Source organism: Rhineura floridana, chromosome 6, assembly GCF_030035675.1.
Source record: "Rhineura floridana isolate rRhiFlo1 chromosome 6, rRhiFlo1.hap2, whole genome shotgun sequence".
Taxonomy (NCBI): Eukaryota; Metazoa; Chordata; class Lepidosauria; order Squamata; family Rhineuridae; genus Rhineura; species Rhineura floridana.
In genome coordinates, this window is record NC_084485.1 from 55,076,335 (window position 1) to 55,102,680 (window position 26,346).

General features: G+C 40.8%; 1 long non-coding RNA gene across 1 annotated transcript; it reads right to left on the reverse strand.

Annotated features, from left to right (window-relative positions):
• Positions 1–3,322: 3,322 nt before the first annotated feature.
• Positions 3,323–15,384, reverse strand: LOC133386641 (uncharacterized). The gene is made up of 3 exons (XR_009763224.1): positions 15,156–15,384; positions 9,600–9,646; positions 3,323–3,389 (listed from the first exon to the last, which is right to left on the reverse strand). It is a non-coding gene; the product is annotated as an uncharacterized LOC133386641 (long non-coding RNA).
• Between the last annotated feature and the right edge of the window lie 10,962 nt (positions 15,385–26,346).

A 26,346-nucleotide genomic window follows, 5' to 3' on the forward strand; every position in this document is an offset into this window, starting at 1 on the left:
GAAAAAAGCAGAGTAGAAATAAATGAACAGCTCCCCCCATGAAGGGATGTAAGAAGTGGTGTGCCCTGAGGATTGGGATCTGTGCTTTTTAACTTGCTGTTAAATGACCTGGAGGTAGGGATGAGCAGTGAGGTAGCCAAGTTTGCTGAAAACATCAAATTATTCAGGGTGGTAAGAACAAAACGGTATTGCAAAGAGCTCCAAATGGATTTTTAAAAATTGGGTGAATGGGCAGTAAAATTGCAAATACTGGCGACTATGCAGGAAAGAGATCTTGGTAGTCATGGTAGATAGCTCAGTTAAAATGTTGATACAGTATGCTGCAGCTGTGAAAAGGGTCAATTCTAAGTTAGGGATAATTAGAATGGGATTGAAAATAAAACTGCCAGTATCATAATGCCTTTATACAAATCTATGGTACAACTGCACTTCAAATACTGGGTGAAGTTCAGCTTCTGTCATGCTCAGAGTAGTGCCATTGAAAGTAATGGGCTTAAATTACTATGAATAAAATTGAATATCGCCCACTGTGTACAGTTCTGATTTCCACACCTCAAGAAAAGATACTGTAGAGCTGGAAAATGTTCAGAAAATGATAATGGGGTTTGAACAACACCCCTGTGAGGAAAGATTACAACTACAGAAGACAGGGAACACATTTGTGTAATAAATTGTGCATGGCATGGAAAAAGTGGACAGAGATAAGTTTTTCCCCATCTTAATATATATGAGATGAAGCTGAATGTGGGAAGATTCAGGACAGACAAAAGGCAGTACCCCTTCACATAGAGCCAGGGATGGAAGAATCTGTCAATTTTTGTCTCTCTTTTTCTCCTTTTTAAAATCGTAAATTCAGTTCTCCACATTTCCACATCAGTTTCTGTTTGGTTTTTTTTTACAAAAAGTCCTCATCAAAATTCACCAGCATTTTAGTGTGAATTTCTCATAATAAACACATTGTTTCAAAGCAATGTTGCCTAATATAATGCATTTTTGCATGTTATATTCACTATTAGATGCATTTTTGTGCACATTACCTGGCTGGAGAACTGTTGCAAAATTCAGAGAAGTGTGGATTTTGAAGAATGGGTGTGTTTCTGTTCTCATCTTGTTTCAGAAAGTGCAAATTAGGTAAATTCACCTTTAAATGCGAACTGGATTGGACTTCTCTCCTATCCCTATGCAGGGCATACTTAAACTATGGAATTCATTACCACAAGATGTTGGCCACTAACCTGGGTGACTTTAAAAGGGGGTTAGACTAATTCATGAAGGATAAGGCTTTCAGTGACTAATAACTATGGTAGCTAAACTGTGCACTACCTCCAGTATCAGAGGCTGTAGGCCTCTGAACACCACTTGCTGGGGAGCACTAGTGAGAAAAATGCTATTGCACTCATGTTCTGATCAGAGCTTGGAAAAGTTACTTTTTTGAACTACAACTCACATCAGCCCAATCCAGTGGCCATGCTGGCTGGGGCTGATGGGAGTTGTAGTTCAAAAAAGTAACTTTTCCAAGCTCTGGTTCTGATTATGGACTGCCCACAGGCATCTGGTTAGCCACTGAGGGGATGCTTGAGTAGAGCTTTTTATCTGATCCAGCAGGGGTCCTTCTTATGTCCAATAATGTACAAAATTGGGCCAAAACAGTGAAGATGTGACCACGTTAAAAGTGAGACGAGTTCTACTTACAAATGTTCAGTGTTTAAAGGCCCATACTGTAAACATTAACCATCCTAGGCATCTTTAGCAGCAGGAGTGCTACGATTCATTTTAAAAATATCTTCGGGCTTATTTCTAAGCAAACATGCACATTAATACCTTTACTTGTCTAGATGATGAATGTACAACTGGAAACCCTGAGATCTGTCAAAAGTAAGTGTACCACTAATAAAAATACAAGTCCATCTGTGTCCATTTACTTTCATTTTTTAAGAAAATGTGGAAACCTTTCTTTCCAACAGACACCCACCTCCTTTGGGGGCTGCTCTCTCATATTCCAACAATTTCTTAATCTGTAAGCAGAAATTCAAGCTTAGAAAAATTGTGCTGTTGGGAGAAAGTTCTGTTCATGAACAGGATGAGCTTTTAGTGATTAATAGCTTGCAACCTATTAACCCCTGAAAAGAAATCCTGTGCATGGACAGGACTTTCTCTCAAAAGCATAATTTTTCTAATGATTATGCTTTTAAGAGAGTTGAAAGTGTATACTCTATGAGCAGGAAGTGCTATTTTAAGCTTCTTCAATTTACTATTTATGTCCATTCTCAGCTAATCTGACAACTTCATATTTCTGAGAATGTTATAGGAACACAGAAAGCTGTCTAAGTATATAACATGCTCAGAAATACAAAATGAATTGGTCCATCTAGCTCAGTATATGTCCACAGTGACTAGCAGCAACACTTCAGGATTTCAGGCAGGGTTCTTTCCCAGCCCTACCTAAAAATTCCAGGAATTGAACCTGGGACCTTCTGCATGCAGAGCAGATGCTCTAACACTGAGCAACAGACCATAGCCAAGAAGTGAAGTTAAAGAAATCCAACTAGGATAGCATATACTTCACCTTGTGTGTGTGTGTGTGTGTGTTCCAGCATAAACATCCACACAAAATTAGAGATTGGGAACAGAACATCAGCTAGAAATAGGCTGGTGTTTCATTGCAGATATATTCTGCGCCATGTTCTACACAAAATTAGTGCATTAGTAGTGGATTTCTTCTGCTTTTATTTGTTCTGCAATGCGTCCTCATTGCTGCCAGATTATTGCTGTCCGGAGAGGTTATAGCACAACAAATGTGGAACAAAAATAAACCAGAACATATGTGATATAAAAAGTTACAGGATTTCAGCAGGAAATTGCAAGGGGTATGCACTGATTGGAAATGAAGCAGTGTGACCACCCCAATAGCATCATGAGCACAATTCATCATGAATGTGCAATAAAAAGGATGGTTCTGGAGGAGCCCAACATAAGCATTTCAGGATCTTTGCACTATTCCTTTCTCTCTTATATTCTGCATTGGTTTATTATACTTATTTATGTGGTAACAGTACAATCTGAATAGGAAAAGAAGAAAAAGGTGACAAGTCCTTTGCATATGCCTCCTTTCTCCCTGTCTCCAATCCTCAAATGCTTTGGTAGCTTGAGATTTTTGTGGTGGATAGGTCAATCAATGACTAAATGGAAGCTGCATGTTCAGAGGCAGTATGCCTCAGAGGGTCTGTTGCCTTCTGGTCCTCTTTGTGGGCTTCCCAGATGCATCATGTTGGCTGGCCACTGTGGGAAACAGGATGCCAACTAGACAGATCTTTGGCTGATCCAGCAGGGCTCTTCTTATGGGTAGCGAAACAATGAAAAGCCTGTTCCCTTCATACGCCAAACAATCCCTATGAGATAGAGTGGGTAAGGTCAGGCAAAGTTAAAGCAGCTGTGTACGTTTTCTGGGTCAGAAGGAAATTGGCATATGTTTATATTCTGGACTGGAGCAAGAGAGTTGCAGCCCTGAACACAAATAGCCACAATCTGAGTGAGACATCCACCAGCAAGCATTTCGAAACCACTATGATCCCTCTGTACACATTCACACCAAGAAGAGACTAAAGAGTCTTCATGTGGCAACAGAGAAACCTCACATAAAATGTTCACTTCCTTATTTACTACAAGCCTACCAACCTGCCAGAGGTGTGGGGCAGACAGTTTTCTGTATTGAACTAAAAGGGACCAAAGTAAGCATGAGCGTTATCAGGGATAGGGAAACCTGACCTCCCTCAGATGTTAGTGGACTTCAACTCCCATCATCTCAGATTATTGACCATGCTGGCTGGGACTGATGGGAGTTGGAATCTAATAACATCTGGATGACCACTGGTTTCCCATCCCTGAACTATGTGGAGATGGGTAGTACACCTTGAAGATTGAGGGCACCCAACAGGCAAAGACACTCGTGTAACAAATATATTTGATGGAACACAATCAGCTTGCTTGGATCTATAACATTGTAATCTGCCAAAGAACAAAGGTGTACACGAATATATTAGAGACAGGGAATTATATTCTTGGCAGCCCAAGCACAGTGTTTGGAGGACAGATAGGGTCATTTCCAACATACATATCAATAGCTCTGTTGTGTAGCAATGCTTTTCAATAAGGCAGAAGCATATGAGCAGGTAAGAACTTGAAGATAAAGTTATTTGGCTTAGAGCCACTGCAACTGCAACACCACCATTGAACTGCTGGGTACTATTAACCTGTGAAAAGTTTATTTTCCATTACTTTATTATTCCATTTAATAGTGGTCTGCTGAGGATCTTGGAGTTAAAACCTTGCACAACACAAAGTAAACAAAAAGATTTTTCTTTCCCATGGATCAAGACTTGTTCATAGGTAAAGAAAAGCAATTCTGACTTGGGGCACTTCCAGATAACCTGTTTATTGTGCATTCATCCTGATTTGTTTGCAGGGAGGTTAGTGATGCTGGCTATTTAATAAGCATCCACTCTGATTTGTTTGTGGCTGGATGTTATAGTTAGAGGTTAGATGATGCTGTGTCAAAGCAAGTGTTATTCCACCCTTTCATGTGTATTTTCCCATCACTTTCTTTATTGCAAAAAGTCCAATCTTTTGGGGAATCAGGTTTGCTGTGCAAGACCTCCCAACCAACTGTAACTGTGCAACCTGGATTTGCCAGTATATAATTGAACCCCATCCGAAAATAGTGACAGTCTTAGCTGTCATTGGTGAAATGTCATCAACTCTATTAAATCCAAGTGCCAACTACTCTGTAGCTCATGTTATTTGTAAGAGGATGTTGCCATTGTTTTAATTTGCCATTGTTAATTAACTACAGTATATGTACCACTACCAATGCAGTGATCAGTTCTTGTTGAATATCAAATAAATGATACCTAAATACCAAATTCAGTTCAGAGTCATGGGAGTTAGGACTAGACAAATTCATGAAATATTAACAGCTGTACTGATAGTTAAGACAGTATAATACTGACTAGATGAGTTGCCAGCATGATCAGTGGCAGTCAGTTCTGTGTGTGGTCCTAAATAAAGGAGGGAGAATATGTGGGTTGAAATGAATTCTGTTCAGCTGTTACTACAAAGCATAACACCATCTTAGTGTCTTGTCATGATGCATTTTAATCCCAAAAGCAGAAATTAGAAATTCCAGAGTGGCTTTCATCTCAGATCAGCAAGAACAAACAGTGCTGTAAGACATTCAAAGGACATGCTTCAGGTCACCTCCAAGATGCACAAAATATACTAATGACCAAAAAAAGAGTGGAAAGCTTTATAATGCAAGAGAATTAAACACAAAGAGACTAAAGCATCTCTCCACAAACATCACAAAGGGCCACATTTAGGGCAGCACTTAGATGCCAAAGACATAAGAAGAGCCTAATCTCATTTCTGCAGCACACTGTCTCTTACATAATATATATTCTGATGGATAGTTTCACTCTTGTTCACCACTCTAGGCCTTTCAAATGATCCCAGGTTACTGGGGTTTAGTAGTGTCTGTGAAGCTGTACATAAAGTAATGCATGTCCCAGGCAGAGATGGATAGACCCACTGAAGTCAGGTCCATCCCAGTTCTCGGAGGGGATGGGGATTAAGTCAATCCTGTCCTGTTTCCAGGCAAATTTTTATGGGAAAATCTTTAAAAATCCATCCAGAAACACACATTACAAAGATTAATGTAAAAACAACTTATTAGATAGTATGAGAGTTGTGCACTGTCTCCATCCCCCTACACACACACCTTTTTCATTTAAACCATCTAGAATCGCTTATCTAGCCACCTGCAGCCTGAGCAACTAGCTGTCATGTGCCTTGAATGAGCTGGGGTATGAGCCCCATCTGATAGTTTTGTTTGTTTGAGTGTCTCCTAGTTTGATATTTCCTGCCACTAGACTATGCTGTATTCCTTTGTTTAACTAGAGGAAGGTCAGGGAAGTATGTATCTAGTCCTGGGATGGGGATGGGATGGGATGGGATGGGAGTGGGATTGCCATCCCTGTGATGGAAGGTAGGGGAAGATATGTTTGATGCCATGTGATCTTTCCTGTGGTGTTCCTGAAGGTTCCATCTTGTTCCCCGTGCTATTTAACATCTATATGAAGCCACTGGGAGCTGTCATCAAGAGATTTGGAGTGAGGTGTCACCAATATGCAGGTGACACTCGATCTGAAATGGAAAAGGCAGTTGAAATGTTAGACCAGTGCATGGAAGTGGTGATGGGCTGGATGCAGCCCAATAAATGGAGGCTGAATCCTGAAAAGACTAGGGTTGTCACATGTCCGGTTTTTGCTCAGAGAATCTGGATTTATGGGGTGCTCTCTGGGTCTCCAGGTGAGTCACCTTAATTTCTGGACTCTCAGCTTTCATTTTTAAAAAAGTTTCTAGGTGGTCTGGTTACCAAGATATATACCAAAATGTCAGCCCCCCACAACTTCAGCTAAATGAACTCGTAGCTGGCTGCTCTAATCCTGCTATTTCAGGTTTGTAGCCAATAAGTGAAGTCAGGGTTGTGATTAACAAGGCAGTAACTGGAGCCCTTTGCAAGTCAGAAAATGTGTTTTTCTCTGCTTTTCTGAGAATCTTATCTATTAAGTGTATAGCTTGTAGTCTTTTTCTCTCTTGTGTGCAGGAGTCAAACAAATTTAAATTTTACTGGGCTGTTGAAGAGGGCAGTGTTTTGAAAATGTTCCCAGTATGAATCTTTAATCCAATACTGACTTTTCTGAGAGTAAAGCTGCAGTGTTAATCCCACATACCCAGGGTAAACCCCATTGAATTCAATAGGACTTACATTTGAGTAGACATGATTAGGATTGTGCTGTAAATTTATGGGACCTTTGAGTAAACATAGCAAAGAATTGTGTTTGTGTTGTATATCTTTCACTCCTCCTCCAGTCCTATTTTGTAAAGCAATTAGGTAGGGCTTACTTAGGTATCACTGCGTTTATTATGGAGGAAACTAATACTGATTTTATTTTTCTTTTAAATGTTCTGCAATGACCAACTGGTTTTGACAATAAACTATTATATGGAGTGTATGTATTTTTACACCTCCAGTGTGTGTGTGTGTATGGAGTCTTTCCAACAACCCTGTGAGGCAGGGTTGCAGACTGGAAACCAAGGCAGCTCACAATAAGAAACAAATCCCTTTAAAATCCAATAACCATAAAAACAAGTATAAACAGTTGCAAAACAGCTTAAACTGGCATGATTCTGAATTTTGGGTTGTGTGAATGAAGTTCCTTATCACTTGAGGTTGCAGTTCTCTGCACGCTTCCCTGTTTGAGTATGCCCCACTGAATACATTGGGACTTGCTTCTGAGTAAGGATAGTATTGCACTATATATATCTTTACAGGTTGTGTAAATAATAAACATATTTGATAGTCATGCTCATATAAATATTTCTTCATAATATGTCCCAATAAATATCTGATTTCACACTATGGTTGTATAATATTACTTCCTCTACATTTTCAGTGTGCCCTTCTTCCTTGAGGTGGTCATGGTTCTCCTCTGTTGTTTTCATTCCCAAAACCCAATTTTGGCCCTCTGGCATTGGCTGCCTATATGTTTCCGAGCCCAATTCAAGGTGCTGGTTTTAACCTATAAAGCCTTACACGGCTTGGGACCACAATAACTGATGAAACGCCTCTCCCAATAACTGAATATGATAACTGAAAGATTTTCGCACCTATCTGAATGTTGTGATGCAGGTCTCCAACCAAACAATGTTTACAAAAATGCACATTAGGGGAAAGTGTACATAATAATGACTATATTAGTGAAAATAACATACAAATGTATTAGGAAAAGTTATTTGCGAAGATGTGTACATTAGTCAAAAATGCATATAAAAGTATTTATTAAGAGAAATTCACATTAAAATGCTGAAGAATTTTCATGAGTTTTTTTCTTTTTAAAAAATAATAATTTGCAAATTGCTGCAGAAATATGGAGAACTGAAAGATTGGAAAAATGAGAAACTGAGAGAACTGAAATTGACAGGTCCTTCCATCCCTAGTCTAAGCTTCATATACCACCCCTATTGCCCTTTTTTGGTTATTTGTATTCCTAAAGTGATCTACCCTTTCCTTCTCTGCCTCTGATTTCACAGAACGTGGCTGAGGCTCTCCTTCCCCTTTGGGTGGTATTATTCAGTGTTGCAGAGTCTTACAGCCTGTTTAGTTGTTTTGTACAAGTTTACATCCACTGCTTCTTAACCCCCTCCCCTTTACCTTACACAGAAAGGTCTCCCAATCCACCTCATTAACAGGATAAAAAGGCTCCCTGCTCTGGCTTTAATACTCAAGTTTAGATCCCTAATTAAACAGAATAGTCCTGGTTATAGCTGCCTTGTTGGAACTGAATCAGCAGAGATTTCAACAGCTTCAGCCTAACTGCTGCTTAAATATTTGCCTCTTTGATAACAAGCCTTCTTGTAGAAAGTACTTGGCCAGCAGTTAGATTAGCCCAAGAGTCTCCATGTGAAATGTCTTTAAGAGGAAACATCTGAATAAAGGGCAGTGGGGTTACAGATTCTGTGCATTTAACATTTGCAAGGCAAGTAAAAATGCAAGAGATCCAGTGGTGTGGAAAGTTGAACCCATTGGATTTATGCCTGTAAGGCAGCTGCTAAAAAAGCACACAGACACTGTTATGAAAATAAGTAGTGGCAGCCCAAGAGTACATGAAATTTATGATATGCAGCAGATTTAAAACAATAAAAATAGGGGTTTCCCACATTTGGTCTGTTAAAATCACATAGTGATGGCTAATGGTATAACAGAGTTCAACAACGTATTGGATGAATTGTTGGAAGGCAGGGATACAACAAGACAGGGCAATACAACTCGAGTTTCCTTTCGATAGTTGGGCCATTTGTCCTGGGTCAGCACTTTGAAGTGGAACTTTTGGCACCCTAGCTGGGCACCCATATTACTTCTATGATACCAACTATCAAGCAAAGCTTTGGCCCAAGCTGAAGTTATCATTTTTGCTACAACTGAGGAAAATCATATGAACAGTTGTTACGTAATCATAGACCAACCCATCATCACCCTAGGTTGGCATAGGACATGTGAAAGCTGCTTTGAAAGCTCTTAAGGTGGCTCCATTAGCACGAATGGAGGCTTTCTGCCTGCAGCCAAAATCATGTGAAAAAAAGGATCATAATTTTAGGTGAATGGATGCACAGAACTAGTAGGCAGGAGGGAGGGTCAATATAAAGCCCTATTCCAGGGTGATTTCCTTTTAAAGACAATTCTGTGTTTTAAACATTTGGAGGTGACAATTTCCAATTATTTATTACGGTCATAGACCAAAACACATACATACAAATTAATACATAGCAGTAAAAGTAGCAAAATACAATAAACATTTAAAACTCTAAAAACAGTTGATCAGTTAAAAGTTTCAATTAAAAGTTAAACTACAAATATCTCTACCCCATGGTTATCAAAGATCTTCTACAAAGAATAGCAGCAGAACAAAAGCTGGCAACCTTAGCTGTTATCAATGGGGAATAGTCAGATAAAAGATAATCTACATAAAAAGTTTCAGACCTACCAGGGAGATCTTGCAGAATGGGAGAAATCAGATGGGGTCTAAGATCTCTGTAAAAAGGACAGAAGAGTAGTACATGACCGATCGTTTCTACTTCTTCATTACCACACGGACACAATCTATTTTTATATGGTATTTTTTTATAACGCCCTTCCACTAGAGCCGATGGAAGAATATTAAACCTTGCCCATGTAAAGGCTCTTCTAAATCTAGGTAAGGTTAAAGTATTTAAATAAGGAGCCATTACAAATGGCCTTGGATTGTATCTATGCTTGGTGATCAGCAGCAGATGACCCTGGAGATCTACATCTCGTATCCGTTGTGTTATGACTTCTTTAGCTTTTATATAACCCAGACTAATAATCATTGGCAGGGAAAATCCTAAACTTGATATTTTAGCATTGATCATCTTCTTCCACTTAGATTGGAAGGCATCCGAAAGTGTGAGTGGTGTCAGACCCACGGGGGTGAATATCATCTTCAGCCAGGAATTAATTCTGTATGACCAAACACATGATTCAATAGTAGGGAGCCCTACCTCCAACCGGAGAATATTGCTGGGAATACAACAAGGGGCAGCCAGCACAGATCTAAGAAAGCTATTTTGCACTGCTTCAAGGGGAGAATAATTCTCATAAGTACTGGCTTGAGCCCCATATAATAGCTGAGGTATGATCTTCATAACAAATACCTTAATTACTGCAGGAAGGTATTGACCACCCCTGTTATAATAAAAGGAGAGAAGAGCTCTCGTGGTTCTTTGGGCGTTGGATATAGCAGCTTTTAAATGTGGACCCCAGGATCCCTTAGATTGAAATGTCACTCCCAAGTATTTAAAGACTTCTACTTGGTCAATTGGGTGCTTCTGAATCCACCTTAAGTGTTTAGGCTTTTTGTTGGAAAATACCAAGACTTTTGTTTTGTCGTAGTTAATTGACAGAGACTCAATGTTGCAATAATTTGCAAGTGCTGCCAGAAGACGTCTCATGCCCACACATGAGCGTGATAGCAGGGCTATATTGTCAGCATACATAAGAATGGGCACGGACTTTTCATTCAAACTTGGTGAATGTGAGCGCACCCTGTGCAGACTATCTACTAACGAGTTGATATATAGATTAAAAAGAAGGGGGGCCAGTATACATCCCTGTTTCACCCCCTTATAAGTAAATATAGGTCTTGTTAGATGGCCTGCCTTGTTACACCTGACACGTAGACAGGTATTAGCATATAGGCCATGTATTAAACATAGTAATCTCTTATCAATGTTAGTGGCCTCTAATTTCTCCCATAGCCGTTCCTTAGATATAGAGTCAAAGGCTGTCCTAAAATCTATAAAAGATACATACAAGGAGCCTCCTAGATAAGCAGTATACTCATTGGCTAGATGTTGTAGAACAAAAATATGGTCTGACTTAGAACGCCCCGTTCTAAAACCAGCTTGTTCCTCTGCTATATTATTATCCTGGTCAACCCATTCTTTGAGTTTGTCATAGAGATGGATGGCATAGAGCTTACTAATAATGGTAAGTAAACTGATCGGCCTATAATTAGTTGGATTATCTCTAGGGCCTTTTTTATGTATGGGAACTATTATTGCAAGGCCCCAATCTGGTGGAATTAGAGTTGACTGATCTATCATAGTGAATAGCACCGCTAATATCGGAGCCCACCAATCAGGATTTGCTTTAAAAACTTCTGCCGGAATATTATCCGCACCTGGGGCTTTGTTAGATTTTAATCTAGCTATAAGGGAAATAATTTCCTTTGTGGAAACTGATGACCAGGCCGGCAGGTTAGATCTAGTCAGTTTGGGCTCAAGGGCAGAGTTCTGGTTTCACATATAGAGTTTAGCAAAATAATTCTCCCAGGTAGTAACTGGAATATGGCAATCTACATTGGAATGATCAGTTGGCCATCCCTGGACAACCAGTTTCCAAAATAGAGAAGAATCCTTTGATTTCGATGCATTGATCAAATGTTGCCAGTTATCCCTCAGGGCAAGTTTCTTTTTCCAGGCTATAAGATGTTTAAAGCATTTCTTTAATTCTAGATACTCTAAAAGTGAGGCATACGAATTATTAGTTTTATAGTTCTTATAAGCTGTTATCAAATGTTTTTTCTTCTCTACAAAGTCAGAATCAAACCAAGGCTTTGATTTTGAAGTCAAATTCAATAATTTATGGCTATGAGTGCGGAGCAGTGTATTTTGTAGAACAACAGAAAGTTGCTGAAAGGCCTGATACGCAGCTGCCACTGAGGTTGCATTAAGCAAAAGTTTTCGAAGAGATTTGCACTGGCTGGCATTTAATGTGTCTCTTAGATTTTTCTCTGTTTTGGGGAGCCATTTAATACGTGATGTGTGTATTTCCAAATCCGCATTTATAATTGGCTCTTGATCCGCGTAAATTTGTTGATTACCACATTTCAAGAGGAGAGTTATAGGGAAATGATCACTTTCCGGTCGGCTCTCAACCAAACACAATGATACCGCCTGGAACAGACCCTGGGATATAATAAAAAAATCAATTGTCGAACCTCCCCTACTTGCATGATAGGTAAATTCTCCAGTATAATCCCCATTAACCCGACCATTCACTAATATTAAATTCATTTTAGTTAGAAGTTGCATTAAACAGAAACCCGCATAATTGATGCCCTTGTCTCTCGAGCATCTATTTGGGACGGATGCAAGAGTATCCCCCAGAGGTGGTACCATATGGAATCTAGAGTAGAGAGTTATATCATCCGGGCCGACTCTAGCATTGAAGTCCCCTGCTATAATTACCAGTGCTTCAGGATGTTGTGCTGACAGACTATGTAAGTATTTGCCAAGCTTTTCAATATTGGCTTTGGCTGATTTTTTTGTTTGAGCAGGGGGAAGATACACATTGACAAGAAGAAGAGTCGACCATGAAAATCTAATAATTAAGGAGGTTGCAAGATCCTTAAGGGGGTTCAATTTAATTATAGACGCATAAATTTTGGTGGATATAAGCGTGCATAGGCCACCTTTGGATCTGCCTCCTTTGTTACTAGGTACAGCCTCTAAGCAGTGGGCAGAGAAACCATTTAAGCCTAAGTCTCCTCCAAGCCAGGTCTCTTGGAGGAAAATAATATCAAAGGTTTTAAGGAAGTTTACAAATGATGGATCAAATATTTTGTTTCTCCACCCAGCAATATTCCAAGATAGAAGCTGGACGTGCAAGCATGTTTGCTTAAAACCTTGTCAGGGACGAATGGTTTGATGTGATGATACAGCATCCTGACATAAGGCTGTGGAAAGTGGCAGATTGGAGTCCTGCCAGCATTCAATTTTATCTAGTAGTGGGTCATTTCTACTAACATTGGAAGTTATTGGGTGCAGCTGTCTGGTTGAATGACTCATAGACTTAACGGGTTTTGACGGGGAGCCCTCCTCATGAGGAGCAAGCCATCTCCTGGCTGTCCACATAGCAGTAGTGCTTTTAGAAGCATCACTAATGATGGCATTTGAGGGCAGCTTCATTAATGGAGAACTTCGTATCGAAGATGGAACTATTAGATTAATTTCTGCTTCGGTTCGGATTGAACCAACGTTACTTTTGACAACAGGCTCTTCCAGGAGTAGATTCACCGAAGGGATGGGCTCATCCATATAAGTTGCCTTAGAGATTTCATAATCATAAGATTGGGCGATTGCTTCCTCACCAGGCCTGCCAATCGTCGACATTCTTTTTAAAGTAGCTATTAGCTTATATATTCTTGCAAAGATGTCCGCTTGTATCTCAGTAGGTAGGGTAGAAAATATATTAAGGAGGTTCTGTTCCTCTTCTGCAAACTGCTCCTGATCCACCTTTGGGTCTGGTGCCACAATAGGCAGCTCAGGAGATTCCACCATTTCCGAGTTCAGTCGGGCCACAGAGCTTGGTATCCGAGGTTGGGCCAATGGTACTTCCGAGTATAAGTCAATAAGATTATTGTCCAAATTATACCCAGAATTTAGAGAGTGCTCGGGTATTCCAGCTTTGAGAGACAAAGCTAGCCGAAACGGTGGCGCTATATTCTCAAAAACTCTTACTATAGTAAGACCCTGTGCTGAAAATAGGTCTTTATATTTAAACAGTCACATTGCTTTACCTGGGTCTATAAAAGATATAATGGCACATGCATTAGTGTAATTATAGAATAGATAGTCTATATGGGATATGTCATCCGCATCGACCCTATTTGGAATAATATTCTCCAAAAGATTTTGAAAGTGCGTCCTACGCTCCTCTTGCGTGACGGATCCTGCTGGTTTTGGATAATTAACTATAGCTAGTTTAGAGCGATTCAGAACAAGAGACCATTCCATATTTCTCACCCATCTAGAGGGAGATTTAGAGTCTTGAATCCTTATTGACCAAGGGTCTTGTAGGTCGAGCCGCTGGTTCTGTAGTATATCCTTAGGATATGAACGCAAGGGAGAAATTTCCAAAAGAGCTTGTGCAGTTTTTCCACTTATAGACTGTTTCTGTTCTTGCTGAGGAGCTCTATTCGATTTTGTCTTTTTGAGCTGTTCCAGTGGAGTCTCAAGTAATTTAAACAATTTTTTAAAATCCATATTACATCTGCAGTGTCTTTTTAAGTTTTTAATGTTTTTACTCTTATTGGCCTTCAAGGTAGCGCATAGTCTCTTCATCTTAGTTGTAGCTCTCTTATTTTCTCTTCTAATAGGACATTTCGGTTGAACATTCTGATTTATAACCAGTGTTAGAGGGGGGGTTGTAACTTTCCCTCCATGGTTTAGGTCTGATTTTATAAATGCTTCCGTTAGGGTTGTTAGAAGCTGATTTGTTTCTGTTAGAAACATTAGAATCAGCTTCAAAATCATCGTCATTTCAAAAAGCCATAGTTCATTTGGCTCTACATTTTTTATATTCCCAACAAATAGTTCCTTATCCAGCTCCTCATCAGGTTCCATTTGAGTAGGCTGGGTCAGGTCTTTCTTTTTACCATACTCTTCTATTGTGCTGGGGAACTGAGTAATACAGCATTTATTTTGTTCAGACTTCAGATTTTCCTGGGGTGAAACCAAATCCCCCACACTTATTGCCTTCTCTACCCAGTCTAACTCCTGAGCCAGATTTACAGTAGATGGATCAACATAATCTACATAGTCATAGTGCTTGTCTGAGCAGTTATTAATTGACCAGTCCAGGACCGGGGCAGCTTGACAGGAAAATTCAGGAGGGGGTTCCGTAGCTTCCGTAGCTTCTTTTACTTTTACTACTTCACGGGCTGTCACATTAGTCTCATTAGTGAAATAGAACTGAGTAATTTTGCCTGCTTAGTTCGTGAGAGGTCTTTAGAAAGCTCACATAAAGGTTCAATACCCAGCTCCTTGTAGTTTTTCCTCGTTAACACCATACTGGTTATCAGCTAAACTCCTACCCCTTTAAGCATTAGTATGCTGAGTCATTCGACGGGGATATGCCAGGTCTATATCTACTCGCAATGAGATATAGCAATTGTTTTTCCTTAATTTGTTTAAAGATCGTAATAAAAATTCGTAATGAAAAATAAAAAGTGACTCACATAAAAGGGGTCTCTATTATTGGCTCTCCTCAGCAGACGCAGATCAAAAAGAGCAAAAGAATGTCGAGATAAGTCAGTAATTGATGACGGAGGAGGAAAGTCTTGAGAAAAATATAGTTGGTATAAAATCTCTGGTGAGGCAAAGCAAGTTGCTTAGCCTTGAGATAAGAGCTCTAAAAATTAAATAAAAAGCGGAGCTCCAGACTTAGCGTCCTGCTAGGTCGCCATCTTCCTCGCCTCCACTTTGGAGGTGACATCTCCAGAAAGTTGAATTGTTATGTAGTTATGTAGGTGTTCATGCACTGGTTCTGTGCTATCTCCCTTTTATCTACCCATTCCCCACCCCCTTTAAGCCTTCTGAAATCATGTATCCAGCTGCCTTCAGCCTGAGCAGCTAGCGTGAGGGTTTTCTTGCCATCACACACCTTGAATGAACACAGAGCTTCTTGTTGTTGTTATTAAATTTAGGTCCCAGGGTGTGTCACAACAATATAAAATACATTATTAAAAACAGACTAAAACAAATTACATTCACAAACAGAGAAGGTCTTCAAAATATATCTCTCAAGTGTCAAAAGCCAGGGTGAAGAGGTGCATCTTCAGCATACAATAAAAGCTGTATGGTGAAGGTGCCAGATGTACCTCTGTGGAAAGGGAATTCGGACAGAGATGGAGGTATTAGAATAGATATAGGCAGTTAGAGTAATGGAGGCATTCAGTGCACAGTCTGTTCCATCTCCACTGGGTCAGAGAATGCCCCCTCCAGGCCACCCCTCCTGAACTTCTGAGTGTGGTGGAATTACCAAGAGGGCCCCTTCTGCTGATCTCAACATCCGAGAGGGTCTGTAGGAAAAGAGATAGTCTTTTAGATATTTGGGGCCTAAGTCATTTTGGGCTTTAAATACAAGTGTGAGCTTCTTGAATTAAGCCTGGAAACCAAATGGCAACCAATGCAAGTATTTTAAAACAGAGGTTATATGAGATCTAAATGGGACTCCAGACAGTAATCTGGTTGCTGCATTTTGGACCAGTTCAAGTTTCCAAGTAGTCTTCAAGGGCAGCCCGACGTAAAGTGCATTGCAATAATTCAGTCTGGAGCACAGAGTACAGTGGCCAAGTCATCTCTGTCCAAAAGGGTTTGAAGCTGGCAAACCAGCTGGAGCTGGAAAAAGGCACTCCTAGCCGCTGAAGACACCTGAGCCTCCAGTGGCAATCCAGGAACACCCTCAAGTTACAGACCTGATCCTTCCAGAGGAGTGCAACCCCATCCATGACAAGCCATCTCCTACCTACTGGACTCAAGAACTCAGGTCACATAACATCTCTGTCTTTTCTAGGGTTGCCAGGTCAGAAGCATCCCAAACCCTGAGATTAGTGATGTCATAGGGGTGTGTCTGAGTGATGTCATGGGGCAGGTCCAAGTGATATCACAGGAGCAGGCCCAAGTGATGTCACTGGGTGGGCCCAAATGATGTCATTAAGCATGATACAACCACAGTTGCTTGGTGCATACAATTCAAACAAAAACATTTCTCCGATTGGAAATTAAGATAGAAATCTTAGCTAAAAGATGGAGCCTGGGAAGGAAACATTTAATCTAGCCAACTTGCTTCTGGCAAAAAGGGTTTAAGTGCTCTCAGGCCAGGCCAGTCACCAGAAGGCCATTGTAGGAAGAAAGGAATCTAGTGTTGTGGGGATGTTAGATGAGAGCACTCAGGACTAAAGATGGATGCCCCTGAAGGCTGCAATTCTAAACACACTTACTAAGGGACTAAGCCCCATAGAACTCAATAGGGCTTATTTCTGAATAGATATGGTTTTGATTGTGTTGTTGGTAAAGTTTGACTAGGCATCCTCTGCAAAGATATCCATATCCAAGTACATAAATACGCACTGTACTCACTGTACTCTAGTACTCACACTAGATTGTACGTCTATGCATACAGCCTGTACATGCAGAGCCAATTAATATATGGATATTGGGCATGGGGATCTGCTGTTCATTCTGATACACACATTCAGAAGGTCTGAATAGGGTGTTTGTGGAGAACACAGGTTGGATGCTCCTACTACTTGGTGAGAGAAATTTCAGACAGGTTGAAATCCTGCTATCAATAGATTGTATGATATCCAACATATCACTAAATTAAGGTCCCATCAGTGCAAGGATTATTGCTTGCACAGTGGGACATTCCCCTTTTCTTCCACTGCATCCCCTCTAAATTTGTTTTAAGAGTTCCTAACACTGCAGAGCAGATTTGGGGAGGGTGCAGGGAGAGGAATGGAATGGAAATCTCATTGCACTAGTGGTAATCCTTGCACTGATAGGACAACTTAGTTGAATACTACCCAGAAGCATTTTCTTTGTTTTCCCATACTATTTTTTTCTGACCCCCTTACCAGTAGCAGCCAGAGGGGCAGTGCGAGTGCGGCTGCATTGGTCTTTTGGCTTCCCAACACTGTGGGTTGCTGCCCCCCCTTTATCGAAAGGGGGCGGGGCAAGGCATGAGAAGCTCCATGTGGTGTGGCATGCAGCAGCAGCAGCAGCATTGGATTGGGTCGGGTCCACTGCCAAGTGCCATGCCACACTGAGTTCCCCAAGCCTCCCCTTCCAGTAAGTGGTAATGACCCACAGTGATGGGAAGCTGGGAGACCAACTCAGCCCTATTTGCAGTGTTGGGAAGCCAGAAGAGCAACATCGCCTCACCAGCTGCTGCTGCCCTTGCTATTGACAAAAACCACCAGTGGAGAAAGACAAATGTTAAGTGATTCTGCACCTTTAAGCTCTTCCTTATGAAACTATGGAGTCCTTAGGACCCTTAATAAAATTTTGTCCTTTTCAAACCAAAAACTACACCAGTTAAGTTTTTTTTAAAGAGGCACATTTACTGAGAACATGGTTATATTAACAGCCAGAAAGGTAACTGAGAAAAAAATATATATTTTACATATTCTTCACAAACTTTTAAATTAAATATGTTAAACTCAAGGAGAGGGCATAGGAGAAAGCTGAGCTTGGCATTTTCCTTTCCTGTTCCACTGTGTGAGAATAAAAACTGAAAATTCTGAGGCTATGAGATGAGAACATGGCTGTGAGCTCACTAGTTGACTACAGCAAAGTGTTTCCATTGGTCACACCTAGAGGGACAAAAAGTTGATCTGCTGATCAGTTGCAAAATCTGAAGCTGAATTTTTTTTTAAAAAAAACCCACAATCCCACCAGGTTTTAAAATAAAAAGGTGCGGAGTCTGACCAGTGTCGTGTGCCGCCATTTTCAGAAAAGAGAGATGGAGACACACTAGAGCCAGTAGAACAGTAAGCGTGTCTCTACCACATGACAAGTGGAACTTGCAGAAAAATGTCATATGGGGTGCTTAAGTTCAGGATGTCAACTGGCCAACCACTCTTCCTGGATACTCCATTCCATTCCCACTCCACCCAGTTTGTCACTCCCTGCCCCAAAAGTCAGTCAGCATTCTATGGCCACTGTGTAATGGATATTAGAGAAAAATAGACTGATATGATCCCTAAAGTCTCTGATCTAGTGTCTAATGCATTACTTCCCTTAGTTTAATCTTGCCGCTTAAGTAAATTTGGCTTCATGATTGAATTGTTGCCTATTTTCTCTCAGAGTAAAAAAAGAAAAAGAATGAGAATATGATTGAAATCATTTTATTCTAGCTGATTGATTCACTGACTCCTCTCACCTAGAAACTCACTATACCTTTTACCTCTGAACTCTTAGCTTAACTTTGTTAACCTAAATGCTTAAAATATGGGCTTGTCCACACCTCAGTTTGCTGTTGGTTGTATTCAGCTAAGTCCTACATGGAACAGACCCATTGAAATTAATGACTAAATTAGTCATGTCTATTAACTTCAATGGGTCTACTCTGAGTAGGATTAACATTGACTACCACCCTGTGTGTTTGCAGATGTATCCATTCCCATTTAATTTGTGAAGTCCACATGATGTTACTCTTAAACAACACCAGTCTCAACGCTTTTCTCTTGTAAATTTGGGTTTACCTGATTTGGGATAATCTGATTACCTGGGGAAAATTGGGCTCCAAACAGCTATAGTCAGGTCACAGACAATTTATTTCAGTGTTTTGGGGAGCGTGGATCAAATTTTTAAAAACAAGGTGTGCACACACCTATCTATGTGCATGCCATGTCAGAACTTAATTGGCATAATAGACCAACAAATCAGAAGATGGGGACAGACACAAAAGGTAATGCCTACAGGTATTAACTGGAAAGGCCAAAGTTGTTCCTTAAATACAAATACAAATTCAAATACTGTACAGTGGAGGCTGATGGCTCTGATGTCAGTGTGGCAATGAATCCACTCTGGGTTTTAGCCAGAACTTTCAAGGAGCTGTGCACGGTGCTGGACATCTCCTTGAAAGTTCTGACTAAAACCCGGAACAGATTCAGTGCCGCACTCAAATTGGAGCTACGAGCCTCTGCTACTAATTCATGCAGGTGTAGACTATTCTGGTCTAATTAAAATGTGGGAAAGTGGATTAGCAGCTAAATAATGCTCAGATGTGAACAAGTCCTGTGATTAGACCTGCTTTATTTCCAGAAGAGCAAAGAAGACTTTTAAGGGGCTTAAGAGGCAGGAACTTGGTTAATTTAGTATTGTTAATATTGTTTTGTAACATGATATAATGGACATATAGTGGAAATAATTTTGGATCTTCAAAACAGTTGTATTAAGAATCACAGATAAGGAACTCCAACATGATATAGTCAAGTTTTTTGTTATAGAAGCTTATTGTTTGGAAAATGTTAGTGTGTGATTAAGTGGACTTCAGGCAGTTCTTTGTTTAAGAGTAACTTCAAGAGACAAGAAAGGTGTCAGGAAAGGAACATGAAATGAAGCAAATATTAGTCTGAACATAACTTGTATTATGATGCTTATCAGAGACCTTTTCAAGTTGGATATTACTAGCAATGGACAAGAGGCTACTGTAAGGACAGAAGAATATGGTGAAACCGAAGTATTTTATCACCCTGTTTGTTTAATCTACATGCGGAACGAAAGCCAGTGTGGTGTAGTGGTTAAAGTGTTGGACTACGACCTGGGAGACGAGGGTTTGAATCCCTACACAGCCATGAAGCTCACTGGGTGACCTTGGGCCAGTCACTGTCTGTCAGCCTCAGAGGAAGGCAATCATAACCTCCCTCTGAATACTGCTTACCATGAAAACCCTATTTATAGGGTCGCAATAAGTCAGAATCAACTTGAAGGCAGTCCATTTCCATTTTCATATGCAGAACATATCATACAAAAATCGGGATCATTCAGACCATGGTATTCCTGATCTCTATGTATGGATGTGAAAGTCTGACAGTGAAAAAAGCAGATAACAGAAAAATCGACTCATTTGAAATGTGTTGGAGGAGAGCTTTGTGCATACCATGGACTGTGAAAAAGACAAATAATTGGGTGAACAAATTAAACTAGAACTATCACTAGAAGCTAAAATGATGAAACTGAGGTTATCATACTTTGGACACATAATGAGACGACATGATTCACTAGAAAAGACCATAATGCTGGGAAAAACAGAAGGGAGTAGAAAAAGAGGAAGACCAAACAAGAGATGGACTGATTCCATAAAGGAAGCCACAGATCTGAACTTACAGGATCTGAACAGGGTGGTTCATGACAGATGCTCTTGGAGGTCAGTGATTCATAGGATCGCCGTAAGTCGTAATAGACTTGAAGGCACATAACAATATTACTAGCAAAGCTCATGATTTTAAGGATATAAATATTACAGACTAGTTCAGAGAGAATTTCAGGAAGTTTTTTGTGTCTTAGCTCCTCATATTATCATGGCCTTTTCTCTTCTTCTTTGGTACAAGCTCAGAGAGATCATTTGGGTACGAGTTTTTAATAAAAAAAACTAGCTAGCTCTTTCAGAATTTGTAAAAAGCTTTTGAAATGTGTTTTTGATTGTTATATCACTGTTGTGCTTGTTTGCATGTCTATGTTCTATGCTCTTATGCCATAAATTGTTAGCCTGTAATTATTGTTTGATATTTTGAAGTAAATTTTTATGAAGTCCTTTTCTCAAGTCCTCTTTCCTTAAATATTTTTTGCTTGTGTAACACTGTTAGAGCCATAGTAAAACTCACACACATATACTCCCTTCATGGGAGATCTTGTATTGCCTAGTTACCTGATAGACTAATGTTAACTAAATGAAATTCTCCAGAAGGAGCAGAAACATTACAATTGAGCATACTCAGTTCTCAGTAGGCTGTTTATGGGGGCTTCCCTACTCTTAAGGTTGTTGATCTTTTCATACCTCCTTTGTGTGCATGAATGGTGCCATGTTATCTACATAAGGAGCAACACTCAGAGAATGAGTTTGCCATTAATATATGGAGGTGGTAGAGGTCAAATTTAGCCCAGCATTGGTCCCAATTTGGCCCACAAGGCAATAACGGCTAGTGAGGCAGTACAGGTGGGGCACTGTTGCTTTCCCAGCTTCCAAACATGTCAGGTTGCTGCCACTGACTAAGAGGGGGAGGGGATGAGAGCTTGATGTGGTGCACCACATGACAACAGAACCCAATCCGTGCCCCGTACTGAGTCCCTCCCCTTCTTGGTCACCAGCAGCACCCCACCGTGTTCATAGAATCATAGAGTTGGAAGGGGCCTTGTAGGCCATCGAGTCCAACCCCCTGCTCACAGCAGGAAATCCACAGCTAGAGCATCTCCCACAGATAGCTGTCCAGCCTCTGCTTGAAGACATCCAGCGAAGGGGATCCCACCACCTCCCTAGGCAGTCGGTTCCATTGCCGAACTGCCCTTACTGTCAAGAAGTTCCTTCTAATGTCCAATCTGAATCTACGCTCCTGCAACTTAAAACCATTAGACCTAGTCCTACCCTCTGGGGCAGCAGAGAACAAATCTGTACCCTCCTCTATGTGACAGCCCTTCAGGTACTTAAAGAGTGCAATCATGTCACTCCTCAGCCTTCTCTTCACCAGACTGAACATGCCAAGTTCCTTCAACCTTTCCTCATAAGACTTGTTCTCCATACCGGCTATCATCCTCGTCGCCCTCTTCTGAACCCACTCTAACTTGTCTATATCTTTCTTAAAATGAGGCGCCCAGAACTGAACGCAGTATTCCAGATGAGGCCTAACTAATGCAGAATATAGTGGGACTATTACTTCCCTCGACCTGGAAACTATAGCTCTGTTTATGCCGCAGCATCACACTGCTGGGTCATGTTCAACTTGCGATCCACTACAATTCCAAGGTCCTTCTCACACGCACTACTGCTAAGCCGGGTATTTCCCACCCTGTACCCATGCATTTTGTTTTTGTGGCCTAAATGCAGAATCTTGCATTTGTCTTTATTGAATTTCATTTTATTAATTTCAGCCCAATTTTCTAGTCTATCCAGGTCCCTTTGGATTTTATTCCTGTCTTCCATTGTGTTAGCTATCCCTCCCAGTTTCGTATCATCCGCAAACTTCATAAGGCTTCCCTCCACCCTGTCATCTAAGTCATTGATAAAAATGTTGAAGAGTATCGGCCCCAGGACAGAACCCTGTGGCACTCCACTCGAAACCTCCTTCCAGTCCGAAGCAGAGCCACCGATGACCACTCTTTGAGTACGGTTTTCCAACCAGTTGTGAATCCACCTGACAGTATTTCCATCTAGTCCGCATTTGACCAGTTTGCTAATCAAAAGGTCGTGGAGAACTTTGTCAAATGCTTTGCTGAAATCTAGATAGATGACATCTACAGCATTTCCACCATCTACTAAGCTAGTGACCTGATCAAAAAAAGAGATGAGATTAGTTTGACAGGATTTTTTCTTGACAAACCCATGCTGGCTCCTACTAATCACAGCATTGTCATCTAGATAGTTGCCAATGGACTCTTTTATTATCTGTTCTAATATCTTTCCCGGTATTGAAGTCAGACTGACCGGCCTGTAATTCCCCGAATCTTCTTTTTTACCCTTTTTAAAGAGCGGGATGACATTTGCCCGTCTCCAATCCTCTGGCACCTCTCCCGTTCTCCAGGATTTCTCAAAGATGATGGCAAGAGGTTCCGAGAGTACATCAGCAAGTTCCTTCAATACTCTGGGATGCAGTTCATCAGGCCCTGGAGGAGAGCAACAATGCCCCCACCCATGCTGCCTCACTGAGCACAACTGCCAAAAGGTCATTTTCCCCAAACCATGACATCTTAAGTAACATCAGGCATGGGACAGGTAGAGATGCCACTGGATTGGCTGCACAACCAAGTTCCCCAGGCAAACTTGATCATGCCACTGATCCCTGGAGAAAGCAGGGTTGAAGTCACTGCCCATCAGCCTGCTGGATCAGCTTCATGACCTATATCCTATCTTATGCAGGATAGTCTCTGGAAACACTACATTGCAAAAAAAAAATGACATTGCTTGCATTGCAATGGAAAGGTACATCTTTTGCTGTGAAAATGTGGAGTGGCCTCAAAAATGAGCCTTCTGGTCAAAGCAGAGAAGGCATCATATGTTGAGAGAAAAACAAAAGGTAAAGAAATTAGGAAGCACAAGTAATTTGGGGCAGTGGAATAACTCTTAATGACAGCATAATATTCAGTAACTTTTTAGAAGAACCTGCAGGGCAGAGGCTCTATTCAGCAATACTTTTCGGCACTGTGGTAATAATGTGGAGTCCTCATATGCCCTCTACTATCTACTTCTGCAGAGAAATCTATTTTAAAACCTCACTAACTGAGGCAAAACAAAGCCATGCCCTGGCTCTGCTGGGTGAGATCTGTCACCAAGAGGACACTTCTCTTTAGTGGGAAGATCCACGATAGCAGATCTACATCGACCTTTGAGTTGCGTGCTGAACAAACGCCTGTAACAATGCCAAAAGGAACAGAGTTATTTACTAGAATAAGTGCTTGAAGTCAAAATGATACCCACCGCTCTGCAGTGGCTGCAGTATGAAAAGGCATGAAGTCATGCAACTGAATTGTTAAGGTTCACTTTGCACATAACATTTTTGTAATGTGTGTAGGGAAGAAAAAGTTTACACACACATATCCTATGTTGCCACAGGTATGAGACACATCCTAATTGACTTGTTAGTACTTTGAAGAAATATAATCATAAGAGATTCACTAGAATAACCGTGGAAAGACTGGATAATAGAGTATATTAGGGTCTTTCCTGGTCCCTTGATAGAAACTGCAATACAAAAGAACATGCAGGATGGACTCAACCTCTGCATTGTTACAGGGGCAACATCTAGCATTCATGGGAGTTTTATTGTATCTGGCATTGAGTAATTTAGAAGGGAGAATACTAAACCTTGCTGGGGAAAAGGCTTTCCTTCTATCCCAAATAAGGCTTCCCATCTTTGCAAGGGTAACCTAAAAGACCAAATGACTGAGAGGAACATGGGCCCCATGCAGCTCCATTGAGCTCTTGATGGTCTATATCTAGTAGTCTCTGCTTGCCTATCATTTTAGCACTCACCAAATCCATAGATGTCAAATGGGGAAGAGAAAGACCTACTGCAGCAACTTTATGCTCCATAGCCTTCTCCCAGGGAGATTCATAGGCATCTGTCAGTACTTTATAGACCAGAGAATTAGAGGTAAGCACATAACTGGAGCGAAGCCAGAAAGGAACAGAATGAATCCAAGCCAAACATTTCAAGGAATTCAACCCTGCTTCCAGACAAGGGGGGAATCCAGCAACACATTTGGGAACTCTGAAAATTAACTTGTGGGAATGAGATTGGATTCTTTCAGAAGACCTTTTAGAGTATGGAAACCAAATTGGAGCTCCAAAAAGAATTTGTGGCACAATTTTAGCTTTAAATATCTGGATGGCTAAGGGTAAGAATTTTCCAACCTTTGTAAGAAAAATCAGGATATTGCTCCCACATTCTGTTTGGTTTTTGACCAACATATTTTTCTTGTGTTCTCCAGCTTAGTGCTCTAGCCCTTTGGCTACAGAATTACTCAGAGTGCTAATCAACGGTTCCTTCTCAAACTGGGGGGAGGTAACAAGTGGGGTACAGCAGGACTTGGTGCTAGGCCCAGTGCTCTTCAACACTTTTATTAATTACTTAGATGAGGAGGTGCAGGGAATGCTTATCAAATTTGCAGATGATACAGAATTGGGAGGCTTAGCTAATGCCTTGGAGGACAGAAAGAAAATTCGATCTTGATAGGCTGGAGCATTGGGCTGAAAACAACAAAATGAAATTTAACAGGGATAAGTGCAAAGTTCTACACCTAGGAAAAAGAAACTGTTAGGTCCAAACCCAACACGCAAGTCGCCCTGTCAACCCCAACTCGCTTATTACACCCGGGAAGAGTGCAGAGTTGAGTGCAAATGAACCCACTATCAGAGATCAAGTAACACGAGACAAAAACCTTTGCAAAGGGGACCCAATACTTACAAGCCGAAGCAGGTCAGCATGGGAACCTCGTTTATTGGTGTTCTAGGGTTTATATAGGCTTACCCCAAAGTTTACAATATCGGGCTCACGTCATAAAATACAAAAGAAGCAAATGCTAAACATTATAGCTTTGGGGTATATGCAAGGAGGTGAAGGGGTACAGGGGGAAGGACAAAAGTGGAAACATCAAGACTATCTCTCAGACTCTGTGTCTACATACTTCACAAGTTCTTGAGATAAGCGCTTTGCATGAACCGACAAAGAGAAGAGTAAAGGGGTGGCCGGCTGCAACCGGGCGCCCCGTGAGTAGGAGACAGACATGAAAATTACTACGCTTGCATATCAAAGGGTTTCACAAGTCAAGGTCTGTGGGGCAGCGGAACAACTTATAACACTTCTATGCAAGGCACATTTATAACAATAAACAAGGTCATAGGCATGGATGTGATATAAGAAACACATAATAGTGAAGTTTCCAGCTCAAACCGGCTTTTATTATTCGAGCCACTGGAATGTAGGTAAGGGTCAGGTCACCAGGAAATAAACCTTTCTTGATATCAAAAGTCAGTCAGGGGTCACTTTGAATCTAATCTGGGCACTGTTCACATTTATATGGACAGGGTATAAAGCAAACTATAATGTTTAAGCCAATTCTTAAATTTTAACCCAACAGTCCCCCCTTTCAGCCCTGAGAGAATAACTATTCACTCAGGTAGCTGCATTTTCCGTGTTTTGCTTCCCACAG